Here is a 16,106-nt window from a genome sequence, read left to right on the forward strand (position 1 = left end):
GCTATAAATGAGTGAGATTTTTCAAGTTAACTTTCATTTCATCTGGCTCAGGTGTCAGGGATCTATATTTATCTCAGTCTAGGCATGCGTCCGAAGTGCTGGGAGTCTCAGGATGTCAATGGCTTTCACAAGTCAGGATAACCTTAAAGGCAGATGAATGGTCAAGACCCTGAGCCTCATTTCTGAGTTCTCAGCTGCTGTGCTGTGGAAATCATGTGTTTATTTTCTGCGTCTCCTCCAACAACGGTCACTCTGAAACCAGTTTTAAGAAACTACATCAGGGCAAGCAGGCTCCTCTAGAAGTTGGTGAGCACAATTATTTTTGATTAGGGGTGTGGCTATAAATGTCTTTGTAATTGATGGACTATTCTCTAGTAAATATTAATAATTGTTATTTTCTAACTCCTTAAGAAGATAAATACTAACTGGTGTAATAATTTAGTTTATGATGCTTCTTTTAAGAGTTATAAACTTTCAACTAAATGGATAAGTAGACTTTTAACACATTTTTTATTTTCCACTAGTCTCTCAATTCATTCTATGAAATTTAAACTTGCATATTTTCATACCTTTTATTTAGAAAGTACCAGAAAACTTTATTTTGAAAAGTACAATTTTAGTGGAAATTTTTCTTCCTTCAGATTCTCTAAGTTGATCTGGCATGTCCTAATCTAAACTGATTGTGTACCCTCTTTTAAAAATGTTTCTGTTTTGAAAAGGATGCTCTATATTTCTGACCAATTCAATTTTTTTTGCTTTGAAATTGAAAAAAAAAAAAACGTTTTTTAAATGAGACTAGAAGTTGAATGACCTTTGTTCATGGGACCTAAAAATGTTTTTTGGTGTGTTGCCAATGCTGACAAGTATATTTAAGAAATAATTTAAAAGGCTCAATCCTCTTAACTGACTCCTAGAAGAAAAAAAAATTGTTCCATACATAGACTTATTGATCACTAGTGATGATAGAAATTGTATTGGCTGTGGGCGCTAGATATTTGAGGCGAGGGGATTTTGTTATATAGCAGAATTTTTGTTACATGGTGTGTTTTTTATACTATGACTATATAAGATCAGGAAACACTTCAAAGAATGATAGAGTAATGACTTATTCAAACAGGAAACTTAAGGATATACTTATCTAGAGACAAAATTAAGTGCTGAATAGAAAAAAAAGCACTTCCCTCTGACTCTATGCTATGCTACAAAGTCTAAGAATGAATTGAACAGGCTTCTTTACCTTTAAAGATGGTCACTTCCTTTATTCTTTGGAGAATGGTTTCTTGGAGCTGTGCTGAAATCAGGGGAAAGCATTCTGGACTGATACTTGCAAAAGTATTAACTTCTTGTTCACTTCCTATGAGAGAACTGGAACTGAGGTAGGTTCTGGATCAGATGAAGAGAAATAGGCAACCTGTCTTGTTCTCAGCTATATCTGACTAAGTAATAGAAGTGGCATTTGTGGGGCAATATATGAGACTCCTGCAATCCTGACAAGGGGAAAGGAGAAATATTTTCAGATGATGTACAGCACAAACTGTAATTCTTTGGAATCAGATCCTTTTGTAAAGGACGATGACAACTTTGCAATGAACTGTTCTCAGAGTTTCAGAAGGAAAGCAAACACCTGAGGATAATAAAACGATTTTCACCTAAAAAAAAAGGTAAGCCCCTGAGCTAAGAAGAATCATTGTTAGGCAAAAAAAAAAAAAAAGTAAAAAACAAAAGACTTTAAAGTGCTAACAAATCAGTGGCAAAGACCATATAAGACTGCAGATTGGACCAATCAAATAGAGCAGTATGTTTTTCTTAGAGCAAAGAAATACATAATAATATCTTGCTGTTGATGTGACTAAGGCTGGCTTTGCATTTAGCAGAGATCACTGACTGAGATTACGAATTAAGGAATTTAATAGTCTTAGTATTTACAAACTAAGTTTCACAGTTGAATTCTTTGACAAAAATTCACAGAATTTTGAAATGAAAAAGAAATGCTTTAAAGTGAAAGTGTTTTTTCTGTTGGTCAGTTGTTTATATGTTTTTGGTTGCTTTTGGATGAAAATTGAAAAGCGTGTCACTACTTTACTACAACCTAAAAGCAGAGATCTAGAGTGAGAAGCAGGGAGGTGCCAGTGGAGGAGTAATGCTGTTTCCATATCAGATTCCTGGAATCCGAAATAATGTCTAATCCAAAATGATTCTCTCAATCACAAACAATGAACTGTTTGTCAGGAAAAGGAAATAGTCTAAAACTAGCTTAAGTGCACAGGGAATATAAAAAGAAATATAGTTTAGTAAATAGTTTTACTGTTTCATGTGTTTTATGTTGAAGTATAGATAATGGCTAAGCCACAGGAAACTTTTTTTCCTGAACAAAGGGCAGTTAGTAGGTATGTCATTGGTTCCACAATGGACTTTCTAACCAATTCTTTATGGAGAAGGATAAGGTGTATCCTGCTTTGTGTCTTCTGACAAATTTAGTTCTGTGGAGAATACATATACTTTTAAATTGGCGCGTCATAGTGCACTGTTAAATAAAGATGTTTTGAAATATGCTCAGAGACCTTTGTCACACAAACGCTGTCATCTGAAGGAGGAAATGACAGAAAATTGGCAAACGTTCTGGAGGGGACATAGCAGATAGCTTGGCCACGTTCACCAAGGACTCCAGAGTGTGCTCAGACAGACAACCATTGTTCCCCCTTCAGTGCTTGTGAAGTTTAAAAGTAGAAATGAGGGCAGTTTGAAAAATGATTAGTTTGACCTCTTAATGTTGTTTTTTTCTTATTCAATTTCCCAAACTTGAATCTTACATTCCTCCCACTTTAATTTTTAGGAAATCAAAAGGGATATTATTAGTCATCAGAATGCCGTGTAACTGAAATTCATCGGAGGCTCGCTTCGTTCTATGTGGAACTTCATTAATACTCTATTTGAAATGTAACGGATGCTATTATAAGGGGTCTTTCTTGTGTCTCACTCTAGGAAGTTTTAGAATGAAAGTAATAAAAGGTTATTCAGTACAGTGGTCCCATAGGGTGGACCCTAAACACAATGTCTTCTCAGAGCAGGTGTACATTTTAGTAAGCGGGACCTTTTCTACAAGTATTCCTACTTTAAGATGGAACCCTAAAACAGCAAAAACCTACTTTGGTTGAATACATGATGGAGTCACTATCTTCCAGATACACTTATTCATTGATGCATTGGTTGAAAAATATTTATGAGTATTTACTGTGTATCAGATGGTGTTGTAGGCTACAGAGAACATTATTAGAAACCTCATTGTGTGGGCAGGACATTTATAAGAATCCGGCATCTTTTTTTTCAGGTGGTGTTCAAAATTTTGAACCTTTTGATAAAAGTTAAAAAAGGAAAAACTTAAGTTAGTAAATGATGGAGACGTAAGTTGAATCCTGTGGATACTTTCCCACCACTGCACACAAACAGATCCCTTAAGGAGCCATCAATTTCCTGAAGAAAATAGGCCAAACAAGTGACTTAAAAATAATGCTATATTTACAGGAGGAGTAGAAGGAAGATACCGGGCAGAGTTAACTTCTTGCCATTGCCTTTCCAAATGCCTATTTGACTCTTAAAGTTCTAAGTGGCTAACATACAGCACATGGAAATACCCCCAGAATAAGATAACTGCACTGTGCACTCTCAGCCTTAGGTTTCGTAGCTTCCTAAACTTATTTTGGTTGAACTATTTTCATCTGAAATGGTGAATAAATACAGTCTAAATTGCAGCTATATCTCTTTGTGGGGAAGACTTCTAGTTTGCATGGAAACCTCTAGTTGACATGAACCCCATCCTTTTAAGAGCTGCTTGGTCAAAAGTTATATCCAAGCATACACGTAGACAGGGAGTTCCAGTGCAGGAGAACTTGAGCTGTGATAAGGACCATGCTCAGAGATAAGGGCTCTATTTACAGACCTTTGTTATTAGGTACAGTTTGCACTTCATCCTGAGCTGTGAACTCCATGAAGGCAGGGGTCATTTGTAACTCAGAATCAGCAATATTCAATGCCTGGCACATAGGAAGCACTCAATACACAGATTGTATCCATTTATTCAAAAATAGGTCTAAATCTTTTTTTAATTAATTTTTATTGAAGTATAGTTACTTTACAATGTTGTGTTAGTTTCTGCTGTACAGCAAAGTGAGTCAGCTATACGTGTACGCATAACCACTCTTTTTTAGATTTCCTTCGCATTTAGGTCACCACAGATCACTGAGTAGGGTTCCTTGTGCTAAACAGTAGGTTCTCAATCAGTTATCTATTTTTATATATGTCAAATAGGTCTGAATCTTTTCTAACCCAAAATGTTCGCCTTCCACTGAGGTTTATGACTAGAATGCTAAGAATTTTTAGTCATTTAAAACAATTTAAAACCTTTTTTCCCATCTCTTATGCTTAGCACTTTTTAAAATATCCAAATTGACATAAATCTCTACCATAAAGTAATACATAGATATGTGCATTTTTTTGAGTGAGAAATTCTCAGGTAGGTAGTTTCATGGAATATTACCATCACCAGCACAACCCCTGCCTTTCCCAGCATGTCTTTTTGTTTTGTTTTGTTTTTGTTTTTATTTTTTCTTTTGAATTGGGGGGGGGGGCTTGTATAGGGTAGATCATCTATAAAAATTAATTATAAAATTTAACAGAGAAATATTCTATATTTCACATTATACTAAGTATGTAAACTCACAGACACTGATAATTTCTCAGCGAGTCAAGTCCGTGAAGCTCATTCATCTCAGCTAATGTCACTGAACTCTCAGTCCTTTTCCCCAATCTACATGCAAAGCTTAGATGTGCTTACTTCTGTGTTGTTTCTTAGATGTCTACACTACATGTACCAAGTTTCTGAATAAAGCTAGAGAAAATCTCTTGGCTCAGTCATTCCACTCTGGGTCCAATGGTCATCTTTAAGATTTGCTAACAGGCAACATACAGATCTTGATTTCTCTACTTCTTACTTTATGGGAAACCACAATATGTATAGCAGTTGCTCTTTGCTAGCCTAATCACACATACCTCCAAAACCCTCCCTTGAGGCGGACATAGGGGCCAGCGAGTGGTAGACATGCAGATGTCATTATCTGTTCTCTTCCTCAGTTCATTGGTCAGAATTCCTTCCAGATCTCATTGAGTTTCTTTGCCTCCAGTTATTCAAATGTCTGTGTTTTGCATACTAAAACTGCAGTCCTATTACAGTATTTTAGCAAAATTCTATGTTTTACCAGATGAAGTCAGGAAAAACAGGATTAGGAAAGGGAAAAATTAAATTCTAGTATTGAGAGGCAAACAGAAAGGAAGCTTACTATAACGATTCCTACTATCTTCTCTACCCCATTAATATTCCTCTTAAGCATGAAAGATGCCGTTTTGTTTTGTCTCTCACATCTCCCATGCAGGACTCTGTACATAGTAACAGCAAGAGCATTTCTGAAGCTGAAATCCTGTAGAATAAATAAAAGCAATTGAAGCCATCTGAATGGGCTTTTGTGAGAAGAAAACTTGGTTAATAATTATTTACCATGGCAGAGCAGCAGCTATGAAGCTTGGCTTTTTTTCTGGGGTTTAAGGCTAGATGTCAGCTTTCAGCAGGTTTCCCAATGTTCACATTTGTTCATAGCAAAAGCTGCAAACATTGGAGGTGGGAATAGCTCTTGGCACACTCTTAAACCAAGATCCACTAATTTTCACAAGTGAGGACTCTGAGGCCCATGGAAGTGAAGTGAGCTTTTATGCCCTGGCCTAACCATTGGCATGTCATTCTTGTTTCCCTTTCTGCAGTTTTTCTAGGTCCTGCTCTCCCCCATCAACATCAACATCTATTTTTTAATGGTTTCAGCCTATAACCTAGATGTCAAAGAGACCCAGCTCTACTTTTCATGACCCCAATCTCTTCCCTGGGCTTTAGACTCATCCATTTATGTGTCTGCTGGTCAAGTTCTAGACATGGATGCTCTGTTCTTAAGTTGAAAGTATCTAACCTCTTGCAACACATAACCTTGTGTTCTGATTCATGATGTGCATTTTATGCTCAAAATTAAATTGTAAACAAACCCAAGAGAGATGTGTTTCCTACTCTGCTTGAATCTCTTCTCATGTTCAGTAAAATATGTGCACATACAAGCACTCTGCAAATCCTTTTTAAACAAATAGGATGTATTAAACTATAATAGCTAATTATAATCTCCTGGTGTGCTCAGGGCACTCTGATAATAATTACGCAAAATGCCTAGTATTTATTGAGAGGCACTGTAAATTATTGGGTGAGATACATTCGCTGCAGCTAGACTGAAAAGTTTTGATGAACCCAGTGACAAGACAAGAATAAGGATACAGATGCAGAGAATGGACTGCAGGACACGAGGTTGGGGGGGGGTGGGGGGTGAAGGGGAAGCTGGGACGAAGTGAGAGAGTAGCATAGACATATATGTACTACCAACTGTAAAATAGATAGCCAGTGGGAAGCTGCTGTATAACAAAGGGAGATCAACTCAATGATGGGTGATGACTTAGAAGGCCAGGACGGGGAGGGTGGGGGGGAATAGAGGGAGGGATGGAATATGTGTATAAATACAGCTGATTGACTTTGGTGTACCTCAAAAGCTGGTACAAGAGTGTAAAGCAATTATATTCCAATAAAAAAAAAAAAAGAAAAGAAAGAAAAAGAAAAGGTTTGAAACTTGGGATCTGCCACTTTCCAGCTCTGTGACCTTGGGCAAAATAGTAAACCTCTTTGTGTTTCTGATTCCTTGTCTGTTGAATAAGAATAATAAAAGTATCATCCTCATGGTTCAGTTGTTCAAAATAAGCAAATGACTATATGTAAAATACTTACACAAGTGCCTTGCACATGAGTGCTATAGTAGGGTTTACTATTGCTATCTGATTCTCACAATAATTTTAAATAGGTAGTGTTACCCTCACATAAGAATGAGTGAACAGACTCACAGATATTAAGATAACTGGCCCAGGATCCTGCAGTTAGTCAGTGAAAATGCTCGATAGAACTATCCTCTCCGACCCCAAATCTCTTATTTCCTCTCCATTCTTTCTTTTTATCTTGCTACTCTGAGCCTGAGACCTAGAGTACAGTTTTTATTTTTTACCTCTCTACCTAGCTCATTACTCACCGAAGCTTAGCTGTTCATTATACCTTCTAAATCGCTCCTCATCTCTACTAAATATCTCTGAAATCTTTTCCAATTTCTTCTTTCTCAACCACTGCATTAATTCAGACTATATCATTTTCTACCTAGATTATTTCAAAAGACTTTCTTGTGCCTTAGCTTCCATCTCTTCTCCATGGTATACCAGAGCCATCTTCCTAAATCCAAAATTTTTTTAAGAACTTTTATTGAGATACAATTGATATACAATAAACTGCATATATTTAAAGTGTACAATTTGATATTATTTTTCTTATTAGTAACGTATATATGGCAATCCCAATCTCCCAATTCATCCCACCCCAATCACCGCCTGCTTTCCCCACTTGGTGTCCATATGTTTCTTCTCTACACCTGCCTCTCTATTTCTGCCTTGCAAACCGGTTGATTTGTACCATTTTTCTATATTCTGCATATATGTGTTAATATACGATATTTGTTTTTCTCTTTCTGACTCACTTCACTCTGCATGACAGTCTCTAGGTCCATCCATGTCCTAAATCCAAATTTTATTATACACTCCTTCCCTAAAACCCCTAAGTGACTCTATATTGCTTTCAAGAGAAACTCCTGAGAGACTGAATTCCTAGGTATTCAGGCACAACCCTCAGTCTGGTATATTATGCATTATATTAGGGCTTCACGATGTCATTTGTGCCCACCTCTCCAGTGTCCTTTCTTGTCTTTACCAAAACTCGTACATTATACCAAAGCCTAACCAAACTATTTATATTTCCCCGGTTGTACGTTTTCTTATGCATCTGTATTTTGGGGGCATGCCTTTGATCCCTTGGCTCTCTCCCCACTTCTTTATCTGGACTTGTATTCTATATCAAGTAAGCTATCACTTCCTCCACCAGCTGTCCTTTCATATCCTTCCATGACACACCATTCTTCTCCCCACCTGGGCTGTAGGTGTCTCAATGTATTATAATTGTCTGTTTACAAATCTGGCTTCCTAGGCATGCTGTGAACTACTTACAGGGAAATACCAGGTTTGTGTTTTGTTGGTTCTCTCATTTTATCCCAATTAAAAGTCCAGGCTAAAAATGCTTAAGGAATTTATTTTAATTTACTCTTGCAAGGGCTACGAATTAACAAAACATTTGCAAGTGTCACCGGAGGAACAAAAGCATAAATAAATGAAAAGCACAGTTAATGACTCAAACTATTATAGGAAAGTAGCTTCAAAAGTAATCTGAAATTTTTAAAAATGTGAAAGAGTTTGATAGGACAAGCGATCCAATATGATAACCAGTAAAAATCATTGCAGAAAGACTGGAGCCAGAATTTGCATATCTTCTGGGTTGTGATATAGTGGTGAAGGGAGCCAGATCAGAAGTTGGTACAGATTGCAAGCGTGACTGCCCAGCAGGTGCTGGCCATGTAGGCAAGAGGTTGAGGGCAAGAGAAGATAAGGGAAGGACATGTACTATAATGGGTAAGCCAAGTTCAGAGTCTGGTCTGGTTTTAAATTCTTCTTTTTTGGAAAATAAGAACTAGTAAGTGAGTGCTGGAAACTAGAGAGGAAGACGTATTATCTCATGGCTCAGTTTTAACAGCTGTTTAAATCAGATTAGATTTAGCACAGTAGGTCTGAAAAAATTGGTGTGCATGAGAATAGCCAAGAACGCTTGTATGATCAGGCCACTCAAGATGGCAGTTCTCTTGCTCTCTGCACATGCCCTGCTCTATCAGTCCCTGCCCACCTACACCCTACTCACCTTACTGACTTTCCCTGTTAATCACTGAGTGTAATCAATAAATGCCTACAAACTTGTCCCTGGCCCCAGCTAGTGATTGTTCTAATCTTTAGATCAGAACATCTCCACCAAGATAGCTTATCAAAGGGGAAGTGAGGAATGTGTTTGCTGGTTTCCATGGTAACTGATGACTCAACCTGATGTCAACTGGCAACCTCCCTCTCCATGCCATCCTCCCCCCACGTCCCCTGACCCCAGCAAAGACCACTGCCATGTCCTGCCTATCGTCTGCGCACTGTTGTTCCAGGACCTTGCTTCAGACATGTAAGATCCCCAATCCATTAAACCATCGATGTCTCTGTCACTGACTCTGGGCTCTTTCTTCAGTCTTGAGGCTGAGCAAGCACAGGGCTTGGAGGCCAGGTGCAGCCCAACAGTGCTTAACTCATTACTCATAGTGCCTGCTTTCAAGAAACTGATTGTTGTTGTATTGCTGTTATAATTCATCGTCATCATTACTCTTATTGTTTTCCTAATCTGCATTTGTACCCTTTTCTTCCCACCTCACTAATTACCTAAAATGTCATCCCTTCTAAATACAGACTTTGTCTTAATCCCTTCTAAGTTATATACAATTCACCTACTATCCCCTACCTGGGAGGGTCATTAGTTCCCTAGTGATACTGTGCTCTTCTTTTGTGCTCTCTTACAGATATAAGAATAGTATAATATCTTCAACATAGTGGCTGAGACTTTTGAAACAGGGTTATAAAGCTCTTTGATGTTTCACAGTCCTTCAGCTGTGCCCTGGCTTGTGGACCTCATCTGGGCAGGATCTTTTACCCCATACTTGAAACAGCTACTTTTACCTCAAAATCTTCGTCCAATGTCATTTTGTACACCCCATAATAATCTCTCCTGTTCCTTATCACTATGTCATCTTCTAATTTTCCTTCTTTGAAGTTCTATTTACTCTGCTCCAAAATTCTGGGCAATTATGCTACCAAATATGTCACAGCTTTCTATTACTGTCCATGCCCTTTAGCCAGAGACCCCCAGGAAGACACCTGGTTGAAAAAGTTGAGTTCATTACTTATTGCAAAGAGGGAGATGTGTGCTGTAGGGGTGTTAGAAAGAAGGTCTTAAAGAATTTGAACTTTGGGTGAGTGATCTGAGGAGAGGGTTTAAAGAAGTAGAGCATTGCTCTGAATTGAATGTTGTCAGGAAGCACAGTAATTTTACAATTTGGTGCCCTAATAAGTCTTATCTAGAAAGAGGAAAGAGACCGGTTTGGTAATGAAGCAGCGGTGACCCATACTAGCGAAGAAAGAGGTAGTGTAGTGTGACTTAGTGTCTGTGACTTAGTGTCCATAATTGGTCTGTGTTCAGACATGATTGCAGAGTGTCTTGTTAGTGTCTTGGTTGCTCATGATCATAGACTGCCCTTGTCTAGTGCTGATGTTCTATGAAATTGTTTATGCTCAACAAGAAGATACAAGGCCAGGCTGTGAGTACAAGACCAGTGTCCAGAAACAATAAGACCTAACAGATAGCACCAGGCCAGGTCCTGGACGTCAGGGGCTATTTTCTCTTTCTTATGATAAAATTCTTTGCTACTTCATTAATTTAACCTACTTCCATGATATCTACTTTCCACTACATTGGCGATAAGATTTTAATAGCGTTTCTTTGTAATTTCCTTCCTAAGCCCTATAGGATGCTCAACACATAGGGCATTTTAACACAAAATTTCATTCCTCTTATGTTAGCAATATGATGACAGTCAATGAGAACCACATGAGAAGATTAATCTGTGTGTAAATAACTACAAAGTGCACACATTGTTTAGGGAATTGATTAGTTGTTTTGTACTTATACCATAAACACTAATTTGTTATGTAAATGAAAATGCATACCATTGGCAGATATGAAATAAATGGAATAAAATCTTAATTTTATTTAGTGAAAGTTACTCATGAGGAAATTAAGGGATCTTTCCACTTACTACGTAGAGAAAGAGCTTAATAATCAGAGACTGTAGAATCTTGGAGTTGGGAATTATCATAAATCAACATATCTCTGGAAATCTATATCTAAGCTAAACATATAAATGTGGTTAAAAAACTTTCTACTTAGACATTTAGATGCCTCCTAAAATAAACAGGATAATCTTTTTCTTTTACATAATAGACTATCATTATCATAAGTTTTGCTTAAAGAAAAGAACATCTAGTAAGTTATTCAAGTTCATGATTGAATTATATTCAATATTTAAGTAACGTATGGACTTAAAATAAGTAGAAACATAGACAAATGTCCTGTGCTAATAATTTGCTTTGTAAGTTGTTATAGGTCTGTAGAGGAAGTGTTGTGGGTGGAGGGCTCTGGGGAGAGGAGGAGATGGGATAAGGCTATATAAATTAGGCTTGATTCCATAAGTCACACATGAAAAAATATCTTTCCAAAATGTAATATTTAAGGTATTTAGAATATTGTTAAATATAACACTGTCTTTGACTTACACATATATGCTCTTTAAGCATGAGCTGTATAATAAATTCAAGGTTACAGTCCCATACATAAAATTAAGTTTCTTCATCTTTGAGTTTTTTGGTTGGTTTTAAAATAGAATACAGGCAGTACAAAAGAAATATTTATTTTCCAGCTCTGCTTTATTTATCATATTATCCTGTTAATAAGGAGATGTTTTGATTGAACTTCATAGAGTTTGCCCTTTAGTTACCCTCCTAGATAAGATCTAAACAAAGAAAGGTGCTCATTTTTCACTTTCTCCTTAAGGTTTACCCTTTTGTATGATCCTATTTCATCTTTCCTGTTTTCAAGTAAAACATGTAGCTATATTGTATACGAGCCAGAAACAATAATTTACCAAACATGAAACTGAAATTCAGAGGTTAAAATTCCAGTTAAACATTTTAACTTTTAATTAAACAACAAGGCTTAAATCATGTTAAAGATTACTGGTGGCTGTCATGGACCTAGAGGTGGGTTTATTCAGGCCTTGTATAAACAACAGCAGCACTTTGGATCCTTAAATCTGAATGGTTCAATAATTAAATTACAGCAGAATCCTGACAACCAATTGAATTTTTTGTTAACAGTAATAAAAGGGGAATAATACTGAGAAATATCCATTGGTTACTTGGGAACTTCGTATTCTTGGAGTCTACTGTATGCGGGATCAAATGTGTATAATCAGCTTTTGGATATGTATGTTCTTTAATATTACTGTCTGGAAGTTTGCTACAGATGAACATTTATTACTGCTTTTTGTCAAAAGGAGTATTTTGTGTACCCATTTTAGCCACAGGTACCTATCTGAAATGAAAATAAAAGGATTAGAGTCAATCAGTTTTCTCAGCTGAAATATTCCCGCACACGGCATGCTTCTGCAAACTCTTTACACATCACAGATATTCTCAAAATTGTTGTTGTGTGACTTATGCCAGAATAAAATGGCATCTTTCTTTTTTGCTTACATATAATCCTTGCTTCTCAGAGTATATCAGGCATGGAGGCAAACAGTAGCAATTGTTTTCAACTGCAAAATCTATCCAGATGATTTCTTGGAGAGACTCCTTTTTTCTGATTGCTTTTAGGCTTAGGTCCTCTTTCCCTCTTATCCTGTCATTTTTGAACTGTCATGATGCATTTACATGTTACACACCTAGTGGCTAAATAAGATAAATTATAAATATGTTCAACAAGAAAGCAGGTTCATTTTAATCCATTGCTTCCTCCTGACAAGGTCCAGTACTGACTCTTGAGTAAGTAAATCAAATGACCAGCATCTTCTGCTTACTGTACCGTGGCCGTTTGCAGCAGAGCTCTCCATCTCCTGACCTTCGTTCCTCACCCTCAGCCCCTACATCTTTCTCCCAACTCAGGGGAAAGATGCTGAGCATGGCCCAAATTCCACAAACCAGGGCCTGGAATGTGAAGTGGGGAAATTGAGAAATTAGGAGATTAAATACTTCCTAATATCAACTGAAGTCTGTGCTTGCTCTTGTTATCTGCTCTGCTGTTTGTAGAGCAAATACTGTGTTTGTCATTTCATCCAGAGCCAATATAAAAGAAGTACTAACTCCTTCAGTTCCTTTGACCTTTAGTGTATTGCCTCTCCTTTTGCCAGGACTGTTACTTCAGTTCTTATCCAGTTTTCCTTACTTCTTCCCTTTCTACCCCTGCTGTTTTCCCCCAGAGTGCCATCAAAAAAAAAAAAAAAAAAAAGGCATAGCAAGAGTATTTCTCCCACTCATGATGATGGCTGTGAGGGTTGCTTTTTATTTTTACAGCCCTCTTGGCTTGGCTGCCACCATAAGCTTCACCCATTTCCCCTCTAATCCAAATTGTGTCTAGAATGAATCCACCTTCTCTTCATTTGACTGAACACAAGTCTTGGTTCAGAGCAATATGTCTTTCCAATATTATTTTATTAGTCTTCTATGTAGATTCTCTTCCCAATTTACTGCTTTTAATTTGGCCTTTTAAAAGTGAAAACACTTATCCTGTCCTTTTCCCTATTTACAATTACTCAACAATTCTGTTCTGCTTCCAGAGTAAAGCTCAAGTTCCTTGGAATATTTTACAAGGAGCTTCAGCATCTGGTCATCACCCATTTTTCTCACTTTTTGCTATTGCCCTAAAAATAAATACTTATGATTTTCCAAATGTATCAATTCCTCCTGCCTCTGAATTTATGCACACTGTTCTTTCTGCTTCTACTGACCTTTCTCTTTACTGTGTGATTAGAAAATGTCTTTTGTCCACTGAAGCCCTTCTATTATTTTATAGTCTATCTCCTCTTAACAACACCGCAATCTATTAAAGACCCTATGTTATTCCTCTTAGTATCCCAGTGCCGAGCTCAAAGTCTGTATATAGTTGATGGTCAGTAAGTGTTCAAATGAATAAATCAGTTCCTGAACACCTTTCCTTTCTTTTAACCCAAAGCTTGGAATTGTCTTTACTTCCACTTTTTATAATTTCTCCCATGAAGGCTTAGGGAGTATGCTTCAGTGGTTTTTGCGGATAGTAGTTCCCAAATGTAAAAACTAGAGGTTATATGGCATTGGATAGATTCCAGTTCAAGTGTTAACTGCTACATATTAGTTTTGTGACCTTGAATACATGATGTAACCTCTCAGTGTCTCAGATTCCCCATCTGTAAAATGGGTACAAAATTATCTTATGGTTAAGATTTTAAAGAAAACTATATATGAACAATTTGGAACACTTTTGTTTCCTCATCAGAAAAATAAATCATTTAAATTATTTTAATATACCTTTCAGCTTTCAAAATCGAGAAACATTAAGTTGGTCCCTGTTCTCTATCTGTGACATTGAAAAAGTAATTTCTAATATCACATCTCTGCTTCTTAGCTAAAATGAGGATGTTGTACCAGATGATCTATAAAGAATCTTCCAATGTTAGGTTTATTTGATCATCTATTATGTGAATCTATGTTTCCGTTTCCTTCCTTTTTTTGTATATACTATTACACTAAAATTTTTAGACTAAACAGAAATGATATAAGCAAAATGGCCATTACAGAAATGTCTACACCCATCTCCTACCAGAAACATGAATTTAAACAACTATCAATGTGCAAAAATACCTTCACAATAGCTCATGATTCCAGGTGAAGGATTATACTAACTGGGTGAAGGAAGGAGGTGTATTTTGAAGAGATGTTAAGAGATACACAGTGGAGGGCCTCAAACTTTTCACTAAAGTAGAAAATAAAGCTGTATCCTGAGAAGATAGATTTCTAGGGAAATTCTCAGGAAAATGAAGCCACAGAAAAGCCAAGAGAGTGAAGGTAAGAGTCACAAGACAGAAAAAAAAAAGTAAAGGATTTTGGTAAGCACAGCTCAGTTCAAATATAATCTTATTTAAAGATGTATGTGGTTACCAAATGAATGTTTGTTGTTAAAAAAAAAAAAGAAAAAAAAGGTCAAATAGTATTTTAAAGCTTAAAGAAAAATAAAAAGACAATTGCCCAATTTTTCCTACTCTCTCGCATCCCCATGTTTCTTTATAGGAGGACACTGAACTGTTTCTAGATAATATACTTAAAGTGTTACTCATTGGTTTAAAAAAAAATTGTTTTGTTTAACACAATTTCCTCCTGTGGAAGAGAGAATCTAACTTTTATAGTATCACACACAATAGCACTCCACCCACTCCACTCACCACATCCCTATACACACGTCTTCCACACGATCAATGTAGTTATTTTTTAATATTATTGAATGTTTCAATCATTATTATAAATTTACTGAGCAGCAGAGCCAAGAAATAAACAATGACTGTTTTCTTTCTGGTACAGTTAATGTTTTCTTGGTGATAATTACATCCTTAAATCCTCTGTCCTCTTGGTTCAATACTGTTTTTTTCGTTTTTGTTTTTCCCTTGATCTGTGACATAATTCTTCCCATGAAACTTCCTTTCAACTCTTCCTGGAAATTCTCTATGCCCCTTATTTGTCAGGTTAGCTATTTCCTTAATTCTTTGCCTTCTGATTTCTTGGTTTATTTCCTTGTTTCACTAAAGTTTATATTCTGGGATTTCTTGGGCTCCTTAAAGTACAAGAGAAGTAAAATTTAGGACCTTGTACATATTAAAATGTCTATATCCTCATTCTTGAAGATGTGTTTGCACACAGAATAGCAGTTGGAAATCATGTTTGAAGATTTTTGAAGAGATGGCTCATTTGACTTCTAAATTCCCAGTTCCGTTGTCTGTTGTCTTTCTGATTTGTATGTGACGTTATTCCCAAGTCCACCAGAGGCTTTTAAGATCTTCTGCTTATTCCAGATACCTGTGACGTGAAGACAGGCAGGTAGGTCATGGCCTGTGGCCCTTTCTATCCACTGTGCTGTAGTTGGATGGCTTCCTGCACTCTGGAGACTTATGTCCTTCGATTCTGGAAAGTATTCATGCATTCTATTCTATTTCCCCACTTTCTGTCTGCTTTTATCTTCTTTTCTTTGGAAACCCCCTTATACGGATGTTTAATCTATTCTATATCTCCTCTACTGCTGCTCCAGTGGCTCCTCTGTACTCAGATATTCCAACTGCTTGCTCTGCTGACAGTGTTATTTCTACAATCGAGGTTTTAAATTTTCCAGGTTGCTGCCTTTTATTTCTCTGGGTTTTAGGATTGCATGGTTTTCTGTTTCACTA

At 36.8% G+C, this 16,106-nt stretch overlaps 1 protein-coding gene across 1 annotated transcript in view; it reads left to right on the plus strand.

Moving 5' to 3' along the window:
• The first annotated feature begins 201 nt into the window (after positions 1-201).
• Positions 202-16,106, plus strand: part of LOC130851144 (platelet glycoprotein 4) — a 77,394-nt gene continuing 61,489 nt past the window's right edge. The window contains exon 1 of the mRNA XM_057731035.1: positions 202-306. The gene's annotated coding sequence lies outside the window, so the exon portion shown is untranslated. The remainder of the gene's footprint in view (positions 307-16,106) is intronic.

Source organism: Hippopotamus amphibius, chromosome 4 (genome assembly GCF_030028045.1).
Source record: "Hippopotamus amphibius kiboko isolate mHipAmp2 chromosome 4, mHipAmp2.hap2, whole genome shotgun sequence".
Taxonomy (NCBI): Eukaryota; Metazoa; Chordata; class Mammalia; order Artiodactyla; family Hippopotamidae; genus Hippopotamus; species Hippopotamus amphibius.